An 18,677-nucleotide genomic window follows, 5' to 3' on the forward strand; every position below is an offset into this window, starting at 1 on the left:
GCTGTGGGAACAACCCTGAGTGGAATTACAAAAGTAAAATTTCAATAATGGTATTAAGCTTTTATAGTTAATAAAAAAGTCTAACATAATAATCTAACCCAGTGGTTTTCAAACTCTTGGGGAGAGTTTGAGCCGCTCTAAGTTCTTGTGGGGGCGGGGGGAGGCAGGGGGGCTGCAGGGGCTTGGCTGCACTTACCTGAGCCTTCTGCAGCCTCCTGGGGGGTGCAGGGAGCCCTGCGTGCAAGGCTCCCCGCAGCTTCAGAAGTGAAAGTGGAGTGATTGCGCTCCACTTCTGCTTTAGCGGAGGTGGAGCGCGATCGCTCCGCTTTCACTTTCAAAGCTGTGGGGAGCCCTGCAGAAGGTCGTGCAGGGCTCCCCGCATCCCTGGGAGGCTGCAGGAGGATCAGGTATGTGCAGCCAAGCCCTGCATCCCCCCTGAGCGGCACAATCCTGGGGATTGCGCTGCTGCCTCCTACCTGCTTCTAGGCTGTCCCCGCTCCTTAAGGTGAAAGTGGCCAGGGCCCACAGCCCTGATCATCATCTAACAGTCTAATTTTAGAATTACGTATTTTCAGTTGACTTTAGAGAACAATATCATTCATAATAAAGTCCTTTCCCTCATAACAATGTTCCGGTTGCAGAGATAGGGAAAAGTGTAAAAAATGAATTGTTGATCCACAATTTTTGATAAACAATGGCTGTGTTGGGGTATATAAGCCTCAGTTATTAATTATACTGTACTACTGAACCAGTCAAAGAATTCTGTGCCGAGAGAACCTGTCTTCTAGACATCATTTATGTAGGAACAGCCTGCTTTTTAGTAGTGAGCTTGGTTTATTGATGGTTTGGGGATATCCAGGTTGGAGACAGCCAACAGTATTGAAAGTGGTGTGATAGATTAGAAATATAGCTGCTCATATGTGCACACTCTTCCTAAATAGGCTTTGCAGATATTTGAAGCATTATTAAACCCTGCCAGATTTGTATACCACAAGTGACAGTGGGATAGTACACCATAAGCAACAACTGTATTTTTGTTTCATACCACTTCAACTCTCTACCTGTGCCACAGCAGTCCTAGGTTGACCTCCCTCCATTTCTACAAACCATTTAAAAAATCCATATTCTACAAAAATAAAGCCATTTAAATGTAGGTTTACTTATTTGTCCATTCACCATAAGGTGTAAGTTGAGTTTTAGTACTTGCCAAATCTGTATCATTAGTACAGAATTCTGGATCCCTAGATTGTTATGATATAAACTAAGTGCAGTCTAGTTTTGTTAAAATCAGTGAGATGCTAACATTACATTCATGGATGTGGACTGCATCACTTATAATTATTGAGATCTCCCTCATTACACTGAACACTGATGCTTCTTGTTCTCTCTTATTGTCCCCTGCCATTCCCACAATTCACCACAAAGCAGGAGAGGTTTGCTTAAAAGCCATTTCAACCCAATGTTTTATATATGTGAAGGGACCAAATGTGTGCACCTGTGGGCTGGGCAGAAATGAGATAACAAAAACACAGTGATTGCCATTAGTGACAGTTTTCACTAATAAATGCTGGTAATATTTGGGATCATAAGTTAGAAAATGAATTCTGTTCAACAGTGGCAAGATGATAAATATCATGGAATATTTCTAATCTTGCATTATCTGTTTTTTAACAACTCTTAAAATATTGTGATGGGTGAGCTTAAAAAAATCATTAAAAAGGTGATCCCAAGCTAGGCTGTGTAGGGTCAGTAAATCGTATGATCTGATACTATGGTGGTAGAATAGCTCAAAGAGAGCAGCAAAAAACAGTCTTGTAGCACCTTGAAGACTAACCAATTTATTTTAGCATAAACTTTTGCAGGCTGAAGCCCACTTCACGAAGATGCATGAAGTTAAATTCACAGTGGACAGGAATATGCACATATACATACATGGTTGTATAAAGTGAGGTAAAATGGCTATGCAAATTATTGCTAAATTGTCAATTATTATGACAATTGACATGGTGTGTTTTTCACTGCACCCCTATAACATGTAGCTTTCCTGGTGTCTTTGTAGAATTTGCCTTATTTACAAATGTGCAGGTTTAAGCAGTGGATAGGTAGCAGACTCCTGTGAGTAACATGAGCTATGTGTCTTCTAGGCACAAGTCTTCCTGGTTGCAAGTTACTTACTTATTCACTAACAACAGAGCTTCTTCTCTGCTGCGGGGGGGGGGGAGTGGGGGATGGACGACTAGAACTTGTGTGCGTAATGCCTGCAGCATTGGTTGGCAACCTTCAGTCTCAAAAGACTATGGTATAAGCCTACAGCACCCGGTATTCCCAGGCGGTCTCCCATCCAAATACTAACCAGGCCTGACCCTGCTTAGCTTCCAAGATCAGAGGAGATTGGGCATGTGCAGGGTAACAGTTGCATTAGAGAACATCAACCTCTTCCAACACACATGGTCTGCACTTAAAGGCTGCTCAGCCTGTCTGGTTGCTAAGCATTATGAGAAATTGGAATGTGCAGTTCTGTCAAGCCTACTTCTGAGCTCTTTTCTTCTGCCTTAAGGGGGAGAGGGGAAACAGGCATGTAGAAATGATGGAAGCAGAAAATTCTTTACTTATTTTCAGTTCTTAAAGTTTTAAGAGAAGGGAAAAATGCTTTAAAAAACACTTGTACAGTTTATGAGAATGCGGTCCATATCCATAGATATCTGAGCAGTGACGGAAGTCAGAATTAAAAGGTATTTCAGACATGACATTTCTGTGGTAAATTTAACAGGAGTGTAACAAAAGCAGAGGCAGATCCTTCTAGAAATCAGGTTTGTAATCTCCCTAATGAGCTCTTATATTTATTCCACTGTTGTGCCAGAAACTTTAGAGCCATTCCATGAGTGAGCTGAATGAGATTGTGGTAGTATGGACTGTACAAATCTAAACTGTACCACTTGAGAATGCAGGTAAGATGCATATTTGTGAATGTCCCCCATTTAAGAACTCCCTACGTGTAGTAAACTAGCACATCAACTAAAGGGCTCCTTTTTTCCAGAAATGTGTTGGTACATCTCAGTGTACTTCCTCATTCTGGGTAATGTGTATAAGAGCTCTTAAAGCCTGTTCTAGTGTTATCTTGGCAGCATGGGAGTCCCTGCCATGTGGTTCCTTCTTGTACTGTGAAGGTAAGATCTGAATGAGCTCTATGTCAGATTTTGAGAGAACTCTCTTGGCATTTATTTTACAACTCAATCTGAAGCTTGGGAGGGTTTGCAGAAACCCTGAAGAAAAGTGTGATGGTATCAAAAGCTTAAGCAGCAAGAAAGATCTCAGTTGAATTGGGTCACTTCATATATGTGATGTACCAGTTGGTGGGATGCACTATAGCAACAAATAATACACCATATTATGTAATTATGCTTAGCATTTGTGTAAAACTGCTGACCTCCAGTAACTACCTGAGTCAAACCGCCGACCCCCAGCAACTACCTGAGCTGCCGCATTCTGCACTAGCTGTAGCTTCCAGACCATCTTCAGGGGCAGCCCAACATAGAGCGCGTTACAATAATCTAATCTTGATGCCACCATGGCATGGACCACCATGGCCAGATCCGCCCGAGACAGGTACGGCAGCAGCTGGCACACCAACCAAAGCTGGGCAAAGGCACTCCTGACCACAACTGACACCTGGACATCCAGGAGGAGCTGTGAGTCCAGGAGAACCCCCAAGCTGCAAGTATCGTATTCTAGCTGCATAGCCATGCGCTTGTGCACTTAGAGGGAACAGTGCTACAAACACAAACCCTGTGAGTCATCATTATTTGCATATTGCAGGTGGGAGGTGTTGAGGCTGAGAGGGAGTGGCTTGCTTAAGTGCATCTGCTAAATTCATGGCAGAGGTGAAATTTGAACTGTAGACTTCTTGATTCTTGGCTTTCAGCACAATCTTAAGTGTGCCTTTTCAGAAGCAGGTCCCCTTGTGTTCAATAGAGCTTACTCTCAGGAATGTGTGTATAGAAGTGTAGCCTCACAGCCCAGCCCTAACTGGACTGAGCACTAGCAGAATGTGCATTCTGCCAGCGAAAGTGCCACTATGATAGAGCATATGATGAGGCCACCAGCACACATGGCTTCCAACCACATATGCAGTCTGGTGGAGAGGGAAGAGGTGGAGAAAAGGGTCAAGGGAGCCACTGGCTGGAAAGGTTTGAGTACCACAGCGGTAAGGGAATGTTTGTTCCCTTACCTTGGAAATGCATTGCCCTTAGGTCGGTGCTGGAAAGTTGGTTAGGATTGCGCCCTCAGTCTCTTAAGCCACTCCACTGTATCAGCTCTTATAAATACTTTAGAAAATATTACTAAAAACCAGGATAATTATTGGTATTGTTCCTTGAAATGTTAGCACGTGTTTTCTGAGCCTCCTCCATTTCTATCACATATTTTCATAAGAATTATTACAAATTGTTTCCCAGGGTATTTTGCAAATGAGTCCTAAATGTTCCCCCCCCCAATACAAAATTGCAAAAGAGTTAACAGCACAGATTGCAGTCTGAATGTGGGATGTTTTGCGGCACCCACACGATTGTTTGAAGAGGTAATAGATGCAAAGCAATCAGATATTGCATTTTGCAAATGTTAGGTAAGAACCCATTTGTGTTAATGTAAATGTATACATATGGTCCAGAGTTAATTGTAACAGAAATCAGCTTTGGTCAATCCTTCAGCATTCCTTTGGCTACCCAAGGCAAACCTTGCTTTCCTTTTTCTCATTTTGTGATTTGCACTTGGCGGCATCCTTGGTGACCTATTTTTAATGCAATTGCATTTCAGTAGACTGAATAATTCATACGTAAGGTAGTGCTATCACAGTAGCCATACAACAGAAGCTTTTATGCCTGTCTAATTGTGGAGGGAGGCAGCATTCTCTGGCATTTTCTACTGATTTAGCAAAATGAGATGCATGTGAAATAACTGATTGTTTCATTGTCCTTGATGTTGCTGCTTCTGAATGGTGTGAAAAGGTAGTTGAAGAAGCAGCAACCCAGGTGTTTGTTACAGAACTGTTGAGGGAGCCAAGTATTGCAGGATTTTTTAAATGTCAGAATGTGTAAGGAAATGATGCTTTCCCTGTCACCACTTTGAAGTATTTTAAAAGGACAAGTTTGAGTAATCCTTCTGAACTGGTGCAAAGTGCATTGATTTTGTACTTAGAATTATGTAGCTGGGGATTTGTTTCTTAACTGGTTGTATGTTTTTCCCAAGGGTGCACTTATCTTGTGGAGAGATTGTATTTTCCTAGCAATCAGAAAAGATCTCAAACCACTACAAGAGGCACTCACATAAGTTAAGGTTCTTTCATACCACTGACGTTTTCTGTTTTTGTGATTGCTTACATGTCTAGATAACACAGGCCAACACACATTTTGCTTCCTTAAATGTTACACCAATTCCTAGGTATATTTGGGGAGCTATTCCAAAAATGGCATCCATTTTGCCCTATCATGTCTAGCTTTGGAGATATAGTATAGCTTCATTAGTGAATGGTTCAAGCAGCTTCCTCATAAGCAAGCCTACACCATGGCTTCCTCATGAGGAAGCTGCTTGAACCATTCATGAATGAGGCTATACTATATCTCCAAAACTAGATGCGATAGGGCAAAACAGATGCCATTTTTTGAATCGGCAACCCAAATTCATATCAAACCACCATAAAGTTTGGGAAAAACTTTTCTGACCCTCAGTTTTGTAGGTCTGTGTAATTATCTGGTTGCAAGAAACTGAAAAAGGTTGTGCTTCCCTTCAACCAGTAATAACAACAACAACAACAACAACAACAACTAGGTATTTATATGCCGCCTTTCTGGTCATCAGATTACTCCTCTGATCTTATTCAAGGCGGTTTACATAGGCAGGCGTTTCTAAATCCCTCAAGGGGATTTTTACAATCATAGAGGTTCTCTCTTTCAAGAACCAACAACATTTTAGAATGGATCTTCCTGGTTTGGTCTCACTTCTGGCCTCCAGTTCTCCCACGCAGGCTGACAAGCAGCTCCATCTCTCACATGGAGGGCAGCCAAGACGCTTCTTGCTCACACCAAGAGCAGGTGGAATCACTCAGCTCAGCTTGTCAGCTGCTTCAAGGTCTTGCCATTCTCATCAGTTCAGGGAGCTGCCGGTGTCCTCGAACTGGTGAACTTCTGATGTTATCTTCGGGCTAACAGAGGCTCTACCTTCTAGACCAGACCTCTTGCCCATTTGCTTTAACATGATTTAACAAATGCTTTAGAGAGCCTCTTTGCTCAAGTGAAAACCCTTGCGTTAGGGAAAGGGGCTCCCATGAGAAGTCTGCCTGACCAAGGGGAGTAATACTAATGGTTAGGATGCCCTTTCCTTCTCCCTACTTTACTAGACCAGCAACTGAATGGGGAAAATCCTTGGTAATTTATATCTGCTGCCATAATCCCAGTCTACACAGAACAGGCAAAGGGGAGGCCCTCTTGGGAAATGCCCCTCCCAAGAGAGCACTGAAGCCTAGAGGTACTTATTGACATCAAATCTACACTAGCATCTGCAGGATGAAGAAACATGATCCATTGAATTATCTGTGAACATGGACTCTGCAGATTAAAGGTAAAAATGTAATTAGCAGAGATGGAAAAATCCAGTGCACCTTGAGTTGAGTCACAAATCTCTGCCCCCTTTGACTCGACTCAAAAACAAGTCCTAACAGGCAGATTTTCCAAGTCGCCCAGAGCATTTGGGCAACTGTAAAAACAGTCAGTTGCTGCTTCTCGGGAAGAAAACCAGAGCTGCTGTTACCCAACCCCCCCCCCCAAATTAACTGTTTCCTTCCACCTTCATCCCTGTCTCTGTCTCCTGACTGAATGTAACATACCCTGTTGCTGGTTGCTCAGATGAATACCCATCTTCCAGATCACCACGCAAGCTCTTTTGGGCGACATGGAAGCAGCGCAACATTCTTATGCAAGCAGCACCCCCAAGCTATGTCTGGGCTATTTGAGTCACCCAAATTCATTGCACTTTCTGAGTCAGTAGACTTGAGTGTTTGCCTGAGTCTTTGACACTTGTGACTCAAGTCCGAACGAGTCAGCAAAAATGCACGTTTTTGCAACTCTCACTGGAGTCACTTGACTTGAGTTGCCATCCTTGGTAATTAGTTTATTAAAAGTCTAAATCAAAAGGGAATTATACAATACAGGGAGAGAAAATTGGATAGTAAAAGTACAAGTAGGTTGATAAAAAATGCTTGAGCTTGGCTGGAAAAGACAAAGCTTTTGTCAGATGAACACAATAACCATAAATGCCTAGCAGATGGAGCTTGGGTACTTTTCAGAACCCTCAGCCTTAACTTCCCTGCACTTGCCCTGGCTGGCTGGAGTCACTTAGGAGACAGAGCAACAGAAAGTCCCTGTTTGCAATCTAGCCACAGTCCCTAGCTTAAGCTACTTACATTGCTCCAGGAATCCCCAGGCATTGCACTCATGGGTGAGCAAATAGGTGTTCTTCTCTCTTGATTGCTGGTGCAAATCTGCATTAACCTGGGAAGGTGGATCAACCCCAGGAACAGGGTCAGGATTTGGGATGTGCTGCCACCACGGAACCTGCCCCTTGGGCCTGATCTGCGCACCTCCCTGTCATCATCACCCTGTTCTGTGGTGCAATCAAAATAAACAAAGTATTTTAAAAGATTTTATTTGCCTAACAACGCTCAAAATAGGAAATCATAAACCAAATATCTGTCTGGATTATACCACATAAATCCTTTTGTGAAAAATTCAGTGCCATTGGATTGACAAACTGATGCACATTATAGCAATACATCAGTATAAGTGAGTTGACATTTTACATATGCAAGTGCATTGCAGCACTGCTGATAGCATAACAGTTTTGATTCGATTTTGCTGCCTTGCATTGATGCATTAGCCCATGCATAATTTGAGAGAAGACCAAATTAGACCAAGAGTTGTATTTGCGACAATGCTCATAGACTATCCTGGAAAGTGCTCAAATTGGCAACAGGCTCAAATTGTTGCTTTGCTAGCGTTAGTTTCACAATAGCTTTGCTCATGTGTGCCCCAATACAGCTTTATTCTCACATAATTACACATCACCAGTAATGGTGGGTATGCACATCAGAATATACACACCATCAAGAGTACTATAATGCTGCAGACACCTGCACTTGGGTGCTCATCCCAAAGTATATTGTGATGCTTGTTTACCCCATATTTTTTTCCTGCCTCTGCCTAGCTTGCGCAAGGGTTGTGCATCCAGCCACCAATCCCTTCTCCCCCCCCCCCATAAAAAGTAAAGAGGATAGAATCAGTCACAAGAAAGAGGTGAGGTAATTGTCCATTCAGTGGAACAGCTATCCCTTTGCAGGAAATGGAATCTAGTGAATTACCAAAGCACCCCTCTTCCTGCAATGTAAAAAATAAACTCAAAGGCTCCAGTGAGGTATGGGGGACTGCATAACAGAAATATTTGTAGCAGAAACAAGAATGCCAGTGTGATCAAATGAAGGGAAAAGGGAAAGTCCTCTTCACCTATAGACACTGGTTAAGTCTCTGACAAGCAGCTGTTTCGTTGATCCCTGCAGTCACAGTTCAGATGACACTGGAGTCAGACGCCCCCCCCCCCAGCCTCCTCTCTCTCACACACATTCCCTCCTCTCTCTCCTGTAACTTTACCAGGGAAACAGAATTGCTGATGCTTCTGCTGGCAGAAGAGTGAGTCAGACCAGCTAATGACTGAGCACAAGCTGCTAACTGCTGCTGCTCTCTCCCCTCCATCCAGCCCTCCCTCCCCATCTTTTGCTCTTTAAATCAGAAACACTAAGCCAGGACTGGCTGCATAGTAGACAAGCAGTTCAAGCTGCTACTCAGATCCTATCTCTGCTGTTATGAGGATCGGCTGTAGAAGAGGAACTCAGGGCATGCAAGCCAGGGCATTAAACTTCCTTACTATGAATGTGAGTCTGTGCATTTAGGTGGGTGCCTTTTTTTTCCTCCTCCCTCTTAATTTTCTGACTTGTGAGGACTGCCACTGTTGCATTTTCCTTCCAGATACTGTACTGTTGATGTTGTCTTGGGCTGTGGTAGTTTTATTTGTGTCAGTCATGAAGTTATTATAGAATGTTTCCATTCAGCACTGATTGTTTGCAGCAATACTAAGTCAGTTGTTCTAAGGAAGTTTGGTCAGAATGTGAAATTGCTGCTGCTGTTCACAGTTTGGCATGGCATTTTAATACAGTTGCAATGAACAGAGTGGATTATTACTGAATGAATTCAGTACAGTATCCCAAAAATTCTTGGTAAGACTAATTGCTTTTAAAGAGAGCAGACTTTAAAGTCTGTTTTGTGAACAAGGTAAGAACACATTTCCAAGGGAGTAATATATGAACATTTTTTTTAAAATATGGAACTAAATATATAATGTTAAATTATATATTTAGTCAGTGATATGAAATGATTCCATTGACTTTAGCAGAATTTCCTTTCATAATGTATTCTTGCTTAGTGGTTGGTTCTGGAAGCATAAGTACCATGTTTAAAAGACAGATACTCCTAGATATTTGAAATCCATGTGGTAGATAGTAATCAAGATTGTATTTTTATTGCGTTTGTTTCAACAGTAATGTTGTTTATGGCTGCACATTGGTTGTTTCAGCCCATTGTAATGATGCCAGATGCCCCTTATCTTAAGAGTGCTCTTGCGTGAAAACCCTTGATTCATATCTGGGAATGTGATGGTCCTATAAAGTGTAAGTGAACCTTTTCTGTCTCCACTGAAACAGGCAGACATTACAGCACTCTAGTGCTCCTTCAGAAAGCCTATCATTATCCATACCACACTAATGAGATTTGAAAGAGCTTCAAACAATCTTTTGCACACTTACTGGTGTTGAGCACAATTCACTGAGAAAGCTTCCCTCTGTTTCATCAGGGTTTATGCAGGAGAACTTCCTAATGGATTGTGCCTGATTTTTGAAGAAGAGTCTTCAGTCCTCCATGTTTTCTTTGAACAATACTTTTCTAGGAAGAAGTGCTTGCATCACATTGAATGGACAGTCTTAATCTTCCATGGGGAAAAAAAAAATTCAGAATTTCCTTAGGTTTTGTCCCACAAGCTTTTATGCAGTTATTGGCTGAAAATCCCTTTCAGACCTTTCCTCATCTTAGAAAGCACTGAAACAAATTCATTACACTGTGCAAAATGACAGTATTATTTACCTTCAAAAGAACTAGCTATAAAATATTTGATTCCTCTGCTGTGTGTCTGGGCATTCTGCTGCCTTTGGGGAATGCTCTGTGGCAGCAGTAGTTATAGCCATTTCTTCATCTATCATTCCAAATGCCAGCAGACTCCTTCTTGTCAAGCTGTATGTTTTTAAGCATGGTTTGTAATCTGATCATACATTTTGCCTGACTAGTCTTAATGTACATGTTTTTAGCTGCTGCCACACACCAGGAGACCTTAGCAGAAAACACTCCCAATTAGAAACATTATCATTGGTATTTGCACACAGCTAATTAGGATTCAGGAGCAAGGCTTCCTTTTTGAATAAACAAAGACAGGATGTGCTCAGTGAGGGTGGCTTTGGGAAAGTTCCTTTCCCCTTTGGGAAACTCTTCTGTGCTAAGTGCCAACCCAGCTTGGTTACAGTGCTGCATTAGGGTACCATCCTGATTTATATGCAGGGCTGGCCTTTAGTTAGGGGTTGACAACTAGTAGTCCCTGGGTCAAATCGAACCCTCTTAGCAGTCCACTTGCCAGCCCTCTCTCCCCTCCTTCTCATCTATTCTGCATTTCTGCTTCATAGCAAAGGATCTTAGCAAAGGAGACTCAGGAAGGTTTCTTCCCTTGCTTCTGTGCTCTTGTCTCTCCTTCTATCTAACTTCCTTGAATGGAAACAGTTTGATGTTTCCATGATGTTTGAATGTGATAGAAATGAAGTCATGAGGAGTATGCCAGGGAGAAGAAAATTCCTCATTATCCTGCTTGAACCACATGCTCTTCATCCCTCAGCCCCACTGCTAGTTCAGGGGGCAGCAAAGAGACTAGGGGGAGAGCAAGTGGAGTCTGACATTGCTGGCAATCTCCTCATGTGGGGAAGGGGATTGGCTTGCCATTCCTCACCAACCATTCAAAGTGAATTGCACAACTCAACCAACTTTTTCAAGGCAATTTTCCCCAAAGCTCTTTTTTGGGTGACTTTAGCTCTAGTCTTGTAGTGAAAGCTGGATAACTAGCCTGTGAAGGAGTAAGAACTTTGCTTAAGCAATTTCTGCCCAACATTGCATATACACAACAGGGATCAAATGTGTACATCTGTGGGCTGGGCAAAAAATGGGTTAAGCAAGAGGGGATGGTAATTTTATTGTGGGAGGAAAAAGACAAGTTTAAAACAATAAAGTAAGAATATGATGTTGGGCTATTTGGTGGGGATGAGCAAGTATCTTGACACAACTTGTTTTTAAACTTGCTCATGTCCGTTCATTTAAACATGTGCCCTTCTTCCTACCTAAGAAATAAATCATAACTCCAGGGAAGCAACAACACAGGTGTAAGCTAATAGGTAGTCATATGCATGACAGTTCAATCTGTCTTTTAGGAGTAAGAATTGAGTTTTCCCAGTTCATCCTGGGCCACGCTGAAAACCAGGCCTACAGACCTGGTTTGAATGCTTCAACAGAGCCCTTAGAAGGATAGAAAAAAATCCAACTAGACACCAGAAGACACAGAGCTGCTACAATCCCCCATCTTTCCCAACTCTTCAAGGAACACAATGCATGAAGTGGCATCATCAGGCTATGTCTTACCTGCCTCACATTATTGGCTGTCAGCAAGGATGGGCCACTGCATGATGATGTCATGTCACAGGTTGTGTTCAACCATTAGACATCACAAGGAAGAGAGGGGGAGAAACATAGACTGCAGCTCCTCCAAGTCTCTTGGAACATCTAGTTAGAGCCTATTGTACTGTAGGCAGCTATGCAAAAGACTTCACCACTCTTCAAAAGTTACACTTGCATCCCCTAGTTTCTAGCTGAGATTTTCAGCATTGTTGACAAAACAGCAAAGTAGGAGGCGGGAGAGAAGGCAAAGGAGCAGAGCCCAGGCAAGGGGAGCAGCAAGTAGTGTCACTTCTACATGGGCATAAACTGCCTTCAGTATCACAATGGCACCATAAGCTGATGTTTTGTGACATTCTACTGGCATAGCTTTTCAGATGCTCCTAAGCATTTATACCTTTGCTCAGCACGTCTTAGTTGCAGCCATACTTGTTAAGCCAGTTTAAATTTCCCATTAAAGAAAATTATAAGCAAAACTATAAATGAGCCTTCAAACATAAACCTGCATATGATATCTACATAACATAGTAGTTCTTGTACTGTAATTATTCCAATGTTTGCTGCTCTAAAGATCTAAACCCTCAGAGTGACACCTCAGAAGCACAGCCTTGATCATGACCATTTGTTCACAATAATGAACCTTTAATACTATATCAAAATGAGTGAAGAACCTTCTAACACTCTGATCATGTCCTTGCACCAGGCCTTTCTTCATTCATTGCCCTGGAATCTGAACAAGGGGAAGGATAATTTTCACAAGGTTTGTGTGCTAACCAGAATAGGGGGTTGTCATGACTGGCATCTTGCATCTGAGACGTGTGAGTGATTGAAATGAAAATAGGCATTCATCTCACCTGTGACTTCTTCTAGAATAACAGATAAGAAATTTTACTTTGGCCCGCTGTTTTGAAGGTAGAAGTGACAAGGAATAGCATTCTCTTTTGAACAGTTTGTGTGTTGGGGTTATTTTCATTTGCTAAGCTAAACTTTGCAAGATAGACTTCTTGTGTTTGTGAGCATTAAACCATCAAAAAATACCAGCTGAAAGTAGACAATGAAGGAACTGGATGCAGTAGTAGCCTCTAAGCATGCATGGGGAAAGCATTCCTCGAAGTAGACTGAGAAGTGCATTTGCTCTACTGAAGCATTTATAATGTCAGCCTCAAGCTACATGGTTCAGTAGAAGGTTCATTAGCAAAGTGCAGGGAACTCTGGGTAGCCTCCCCCAAGTCAAGGCACTGGAGGATTTCCTGTCATTTTCATTCAGTTTCATCACTCTACTCATCTCCTGTCTTTTGAAGAGATCATAGGCTGAATAGCACCAAAGGGCTTCTTCTTGCCAACACCAGCATGTTACTATGGGCAAAAGCTCTAGTTTAGTCACAGAAGCTCCTGTGTGAAAATTATAGAAAAAGGGAGGAACAAAGGAGGAGGGTTGTACAGAGTGCCGAATGAGTACTGCATCTGAGTTCCATGTACTGAATGAAGGGAAACAGCACTCCTTCTTCCATATCTTTGCTGCTGATCATTCCCCTGGAAAATGGCTCTTTCATTTTAAAGAACCCTGTCAGGCTACATTTATAGGCATTGTTGTGTACAGAGTCTCAGTCATTCACACTGAAAGGCAAACTTAACTAATGGCCCAATTCTCTCCAGAGCGCTGGAACTGCAGTCACAGTGATAGCACGCAGAATTGGGCTACCAACATGAATGGCTGGTGACTGCCCCACTGGAGCACCTGGCCACGACTGGTGTCAGTAAGTTGGTGGCAGGTTGTGCAGTGGCCAGAGAAGGGCTGGGAAGAGACTGGGGTCTGCTGGGGGCATGGGAGGGAAAGACAGGGGTGGATATTGGTGACAGTGTGGCACTGATATCCAATGCCTCTTTCCAGACCTCAACACTCCCTTGGGTCCGCTCCGACTTACATCAGCCAAAGGGCTGGTGCAGGTACAAATATGCTCATTGGAAACCATGGCATGCTGGAGCTTTTTAACTCAGTGTTTCCCAAACTGTGGGTTGGGATCCACCAGTGGAACATGAGCCAATTTCAGGTGGATCCCCATTCATTTAAATGTGTATTTTTTTTTAATAGACTTGATGCAACTATGTTTTGTGACTGCGTTTGGGGAAATGTTTCAGATCTGTATTTTTAACAGGTTACTATGTAAATGCTTTTAACAATGATAGTCAATAGGGCTTACTCCTGGATAAGTGTGGATAGGATTGCAGCCTTTGGGATGTTTGGGGAATTTTTTTAAACAGATCAGCAACTGCTTGGGAGGGTTAGGAGGTTTCTTCTTTATTTTAAAGACATTTTAAAACTTATACTTATTGTAAACTTTTAATTAGATTTGATTTTGTCATATGCAGGGGTATGAAAAATTTTCCTGCTTGATGATGTCACTTCTGGCCATGACATTACTTCCAGATTATTGACATCACTTCTGGTGGGTCCTGAGAGAGTGTCATTCTAAAAAGTGGGACCTGGTGCTAAAAGGTTTGAAAACCACTGTTTTAGCTAGTTGTTTTACTTACCTCTCTATTGCATTGTGGTCCCTGTCCAGTCCGTAGCATGCAGCAGACCCCATACCAGCACCACTACACACAGCAGGCCAGTCGAGGATAGGATTGGGCCATTAATGCATTTGGCAACAGGTCACTGGATTCAGTTTTAAATGTCAGCTTTACAGTGTGGTAAATATAGATTTCAGTTTTAACCAGGCTATTTTTTTTTAAGTGACACCAATTGTAACTGAATGTAAGACTGAGTTAAATTAAAACATCCAGATTTTAATTTAAATCATTTCTGCCCAATGTTTTATATACGCAGTGTGTACACCTGTAGGCTGGGCAAAAATGGGTTATTAAAGAAAGATAATTGATTTAAAAAAAAAAATCCACTCAGCTGTGCTGTCCCCATGCAAGAAGTTTTTCACATACACTAACTTGCCTTGCAGGATTTTTACCACATAAACCTTTTATGGTTTGTGGTGGTGCTGTGGAGAGAATGATTGATTGGTAAGTCACTGCACACGTCAACATGCCTCTTTAGGCAAACTGTTTGCCATATGGAGAAACCTACCATGGAGCAGAACTAAAGCAATCTCCAAGGGGGAGTGGTGTCATATGCCCCAGCACTTACCAGATTCCACATAGCCTGTAAGTGATCCCAATGTGTGTAAGCACAGGATGCACTTCTAAAATGGAGCGCAAAACTGCAATTGACCAGCTACAAATGCACTGTTGTCATGCCAGCCTTCAAAACACTGCAAAGAGTTGTTTTGCACTCATTAATGCCCCCTCATCAGAGCATGAAGGTAAAAAGCTAGACATTCAACTGCTTTACAATTGCTCAGGTTACCCCAACACTGAAAATGCATTTGGGGTGCTCTCAAAACCACTGTTATCCAAAAGTCATTCGTTTTCCAAAATCAAAAAGTAAATAAAGATGCATTTGGTATTTTTAAACTCCTGACAGAGTTTCCATGGCCACAAAATTTTCTCTCTGGTTTTGTCGCACTCCAAGTACAAACCAAATGAGAGCTTATGCAAAGAATTTAGACTTTGTTTGCTCCTTGCTTCAAAAGCAAGTTAAGATGATGGTTTTCTGAAACTAATTCAGTCTGTCAAGTGTATACAATAATATATTTGATCTCTGAGCCTTTTACAGCTTGAGAGATGCTGATACCTAGAGCCAATGATGTTGAATGCTACAGCCACCCAGTTATTACCATCCCACTACTCACAGCATGTGCTTGCTTAAAACTCAAAAGCAGAGAGATTAACTACCCTAGCAAAAAGGTTGAAAGGCTTGTCCTACCTGCTGCTAACCTATTATATGGCACTGCTTTTTGCACTAGAACAGACCCTCCTCAGAAGATAAAGCTACCTGTCAAACTTCATTCTATCTTTCAAATGCTTGTAATAGAAGGAAAATTATAGAAAGTTCAGGAACTCTTTCTGAAAGAACTGGTCATCTTCAGCTTCAGATTTTGAAATTAAAGGACATTTAGCTACAAGGAGTGGGGATGGGGAAGATAATATTACTAGAATCAGTCAAGGAACACACGTTGTCATAATTCACACAGGTGTCATGCTGTCCTGTTGGCCTCCTACATCACAAGACACTGAAAAAGTTATACTCGTATGTGCATTCATTTTAGGAGTCAACATGGGAACTGAACCCCATGGAAATAGGTGCTAATCATGCATAGGTCTAATATAGACACTCAATATTATTTATTATTACGTTTTTATCCTCATCTTTCCCCCATGAAATTCCAGTTAGCATGCATGGCATTCCCAGGTGGTCTGCCATTTGGGCACCACCCAGATTCAGAGCTCCTTCATTTCAGCCAGATTGCTGCATCATGTTTCTTTGGCCCAGGATCTGCTCAGGGCCAATGGCAAGTCCCATTGTGTTGAACACTCTTAGCTAAGCATAGGATTGTGCTGTAAGGCAAATGGTCATTTTGCAGCATTTATTCTGTTTCTGCTAGAAGAGGGTCCAAAGGCTATGCAGTGCACTCATCCCTTGACCACTGCAAGACGTTCTCAGCCCACATCTGGCTTTTGAGAGTGCTCTAATGCCTCATCTTTATAGTCATTGTGTATTAATAGCTATGTAAATCCATTAGAAAAATCCAAAAACTACAGTAGGATCATACCAACCAAATGACACATAAAAGATAACAAGTAGTGTAAAGGCATTAGTGAACTGCAGCTTTTCGATTTCTGCTTGAAATGGGCTTTTTTATATTTAAAAGCTGAGATTCTCTGCCAAACCAAATTCCATATTAGATTCAAGGCTCAAAGCCTGTGTATTACAGTCACAGATGTGGAGAACGTACAAAGCTTCTCCCATATGTTCTCAACATATGTCCTCAGCACTTTGAAGATGTCTTCACAAAAATGGAATGTAATTGGATTATTTTCCGTGTATGTCTTGCAATTAGTGTTGTCATTGCCAGTTTTCTTTAGTTTGGATACCTGAAACTATATACATTTCCTGTAAGTCAGGTGTGGTCTAATGTGTTCCAACCTGTGGGGTCTTCCCTATGCCCCATCTCCCTCCATCCATCTGCGCTACAAGAAAGATAACCTGCAAGAAAGTATACAAAAAGTTACTGCAATTGATTTTGGGGGGCTGGTGTCGAAACAGAAGTTTCTCTTGGACACACATTTGTGTTTAAATGATCAGTTATATGCTGTCAGTTCTATAGTTCCTTGCTTTTTAGAAGAAGCAGGAATGTTGTCATAATGACCAAGTCTTCATCTTGAGGTTCCAGGTCAGGTCCCAATCCTATCCAACTTTCCAGCACCGGTGTAGCCGCAGTACAGCCCCGAGGTAAGGGAACAAATGTTTCCATACTTTGAGGAGGCCTCTGTGACTGCCTCCCCACCACAGGATGCAGTGCACACTCCACTGGCACAGCTGCACTGGCACTGGAAAATTGGTTAGGATTGGGCCCTCACTTAGCAGGATACCAGCTTGTGTTTTGTTTCATTTCTTCTCTCCTCTGCCAAAGTGTTTGAAGCTCCCTGAAAGGAACTGGATGCAGCAATGTTCCTGATTGGCGAGCTTTTATATGGTCTTGGCAGTGTGTTTTCTGAGATCAATGTACCAAGTTTCTTGTTCACCCAGTAAGCCCAACTGAAATATTACCCAAGTAGGCTGTTCTAAAACTTTTTTTCTTTCTCAGAGCAAACTTGTATTAAGTCCCCAAGCTCAATATACAAGAAACAAAAATCCTTTCTTTTCTTTATTTTTTTTCTGCATCCCTAAACATTGTGATTTGAAAACTTTAAAAAAGTGTTAAGCTATGAAAGCTGGTCCAGTGAAGGATGTCTTGTCCAGTGGGTATACACTTTCACCTAATTTACATAGTCAGTTCTCACTGCACATTCCTCAATAATAGAACCGTTAATACCAGAACACCCAACATTAATTATTCCTGCTTCTGATTGATCTTCCAGTGAGGTCTGCTGGCAGGAAGTAATAAAAGTTGTGGTTTTATGCACTTACTTGGAAGTAACTCCCATGGAACACAGTGGAGCTTAAATCCAATTAAGCATGCCTAGGATCAGGCTCTTAGGCTGTTCTCCTATACAGACTTCCCTGAGAGTAAGTTTCTTTTAATTTAATGGGGCTTATGTCTGAGTAAACCTGCATAGGATTATGCTGTTAGGACTTTTTAACTTTGCCCTGGGCAAAGAAAGAAACTTTCTCTCTTCCATCTTTCCTTTCCCTGTAATCAAAGCAAAGAATTGTGGGACACAGGCCACTCACTGCACTGACAAGGGATATATATGAGCAAAACCTAGAGCAATTTGAAGTCAAGCTGAATGATAACTAGGTTACTGCATGATGGAACTGTTGGCTGAACTGCATCCAATTGGGGTTTCAAAGGTTTGCATAACTATATAGAAAAGTTACCTCCACTTACAAAGTTAGCATGTCAGTTAGAAAGGTTCTAAATTAACCTTCTCCTGACATGTAAACTTCCTGTTCCCCATCTCAGTCATAAGTGCAGGAACAAATACATCTGACTCTGCTGATTGTTATATCACAGTTATAAGCTATAAAGAGAAAAATTGTGTGCGGGTGGAAAGAAATAGAGTATTTCTCACCTGAAACACTTCCCAATGAATATCATGTTTTTGTGGACAATGCGTTGTTGTCTTTATGAATTTCCTGCTGGAAAATGATATTTTCTGCAGGAAAAGTTTTTGCTAAATCTGTTTCTGTCCTACTTTGAAGTATCTGAAGAGTATAATATATATAGGAATTGTAGAAAATAGGATTGGTTGTTACAAATT

The 18,677-nt window shown here is 41.8% G+C and overlaps 1 protein-coding gene and 1 pseudogene across 4 annotated transcripts in view; one reads left to right on the plus strand and one right to left on the minus strand.

The window, feature by feature from the left end:
• Window positions 1-18,677, plus strand: part of RIPOR2 (RHO family interacting cell polarization regulator 2) — a 131,565-nt gene that overhangs the window by 52,451 nt on the left and 60,437 nt on the right. The window lies entirely within an intron of this gene.
• LOC136650286 (5S ribosomal RNA) lies at window positions 2,305-2,423 on the minus strand (annotated as a pseudogene).

The sequence above is a fragment of the Tiliqua scincoides genome, chromosome 4, assembly GCF_035046505.1.
Source record: "Tiliqua scincoides isolate rTilSci1 chromosome 4, rTilSci1.hap2, whole genome shotgun sequence".
In the NCBI taxonomy this organism is placed as follows: Eukaryota; Metazoa; Chordata; class Lepidosauria; order Squamata; family Scincidae; genus Tiliqua; species Tiliqua scincoides.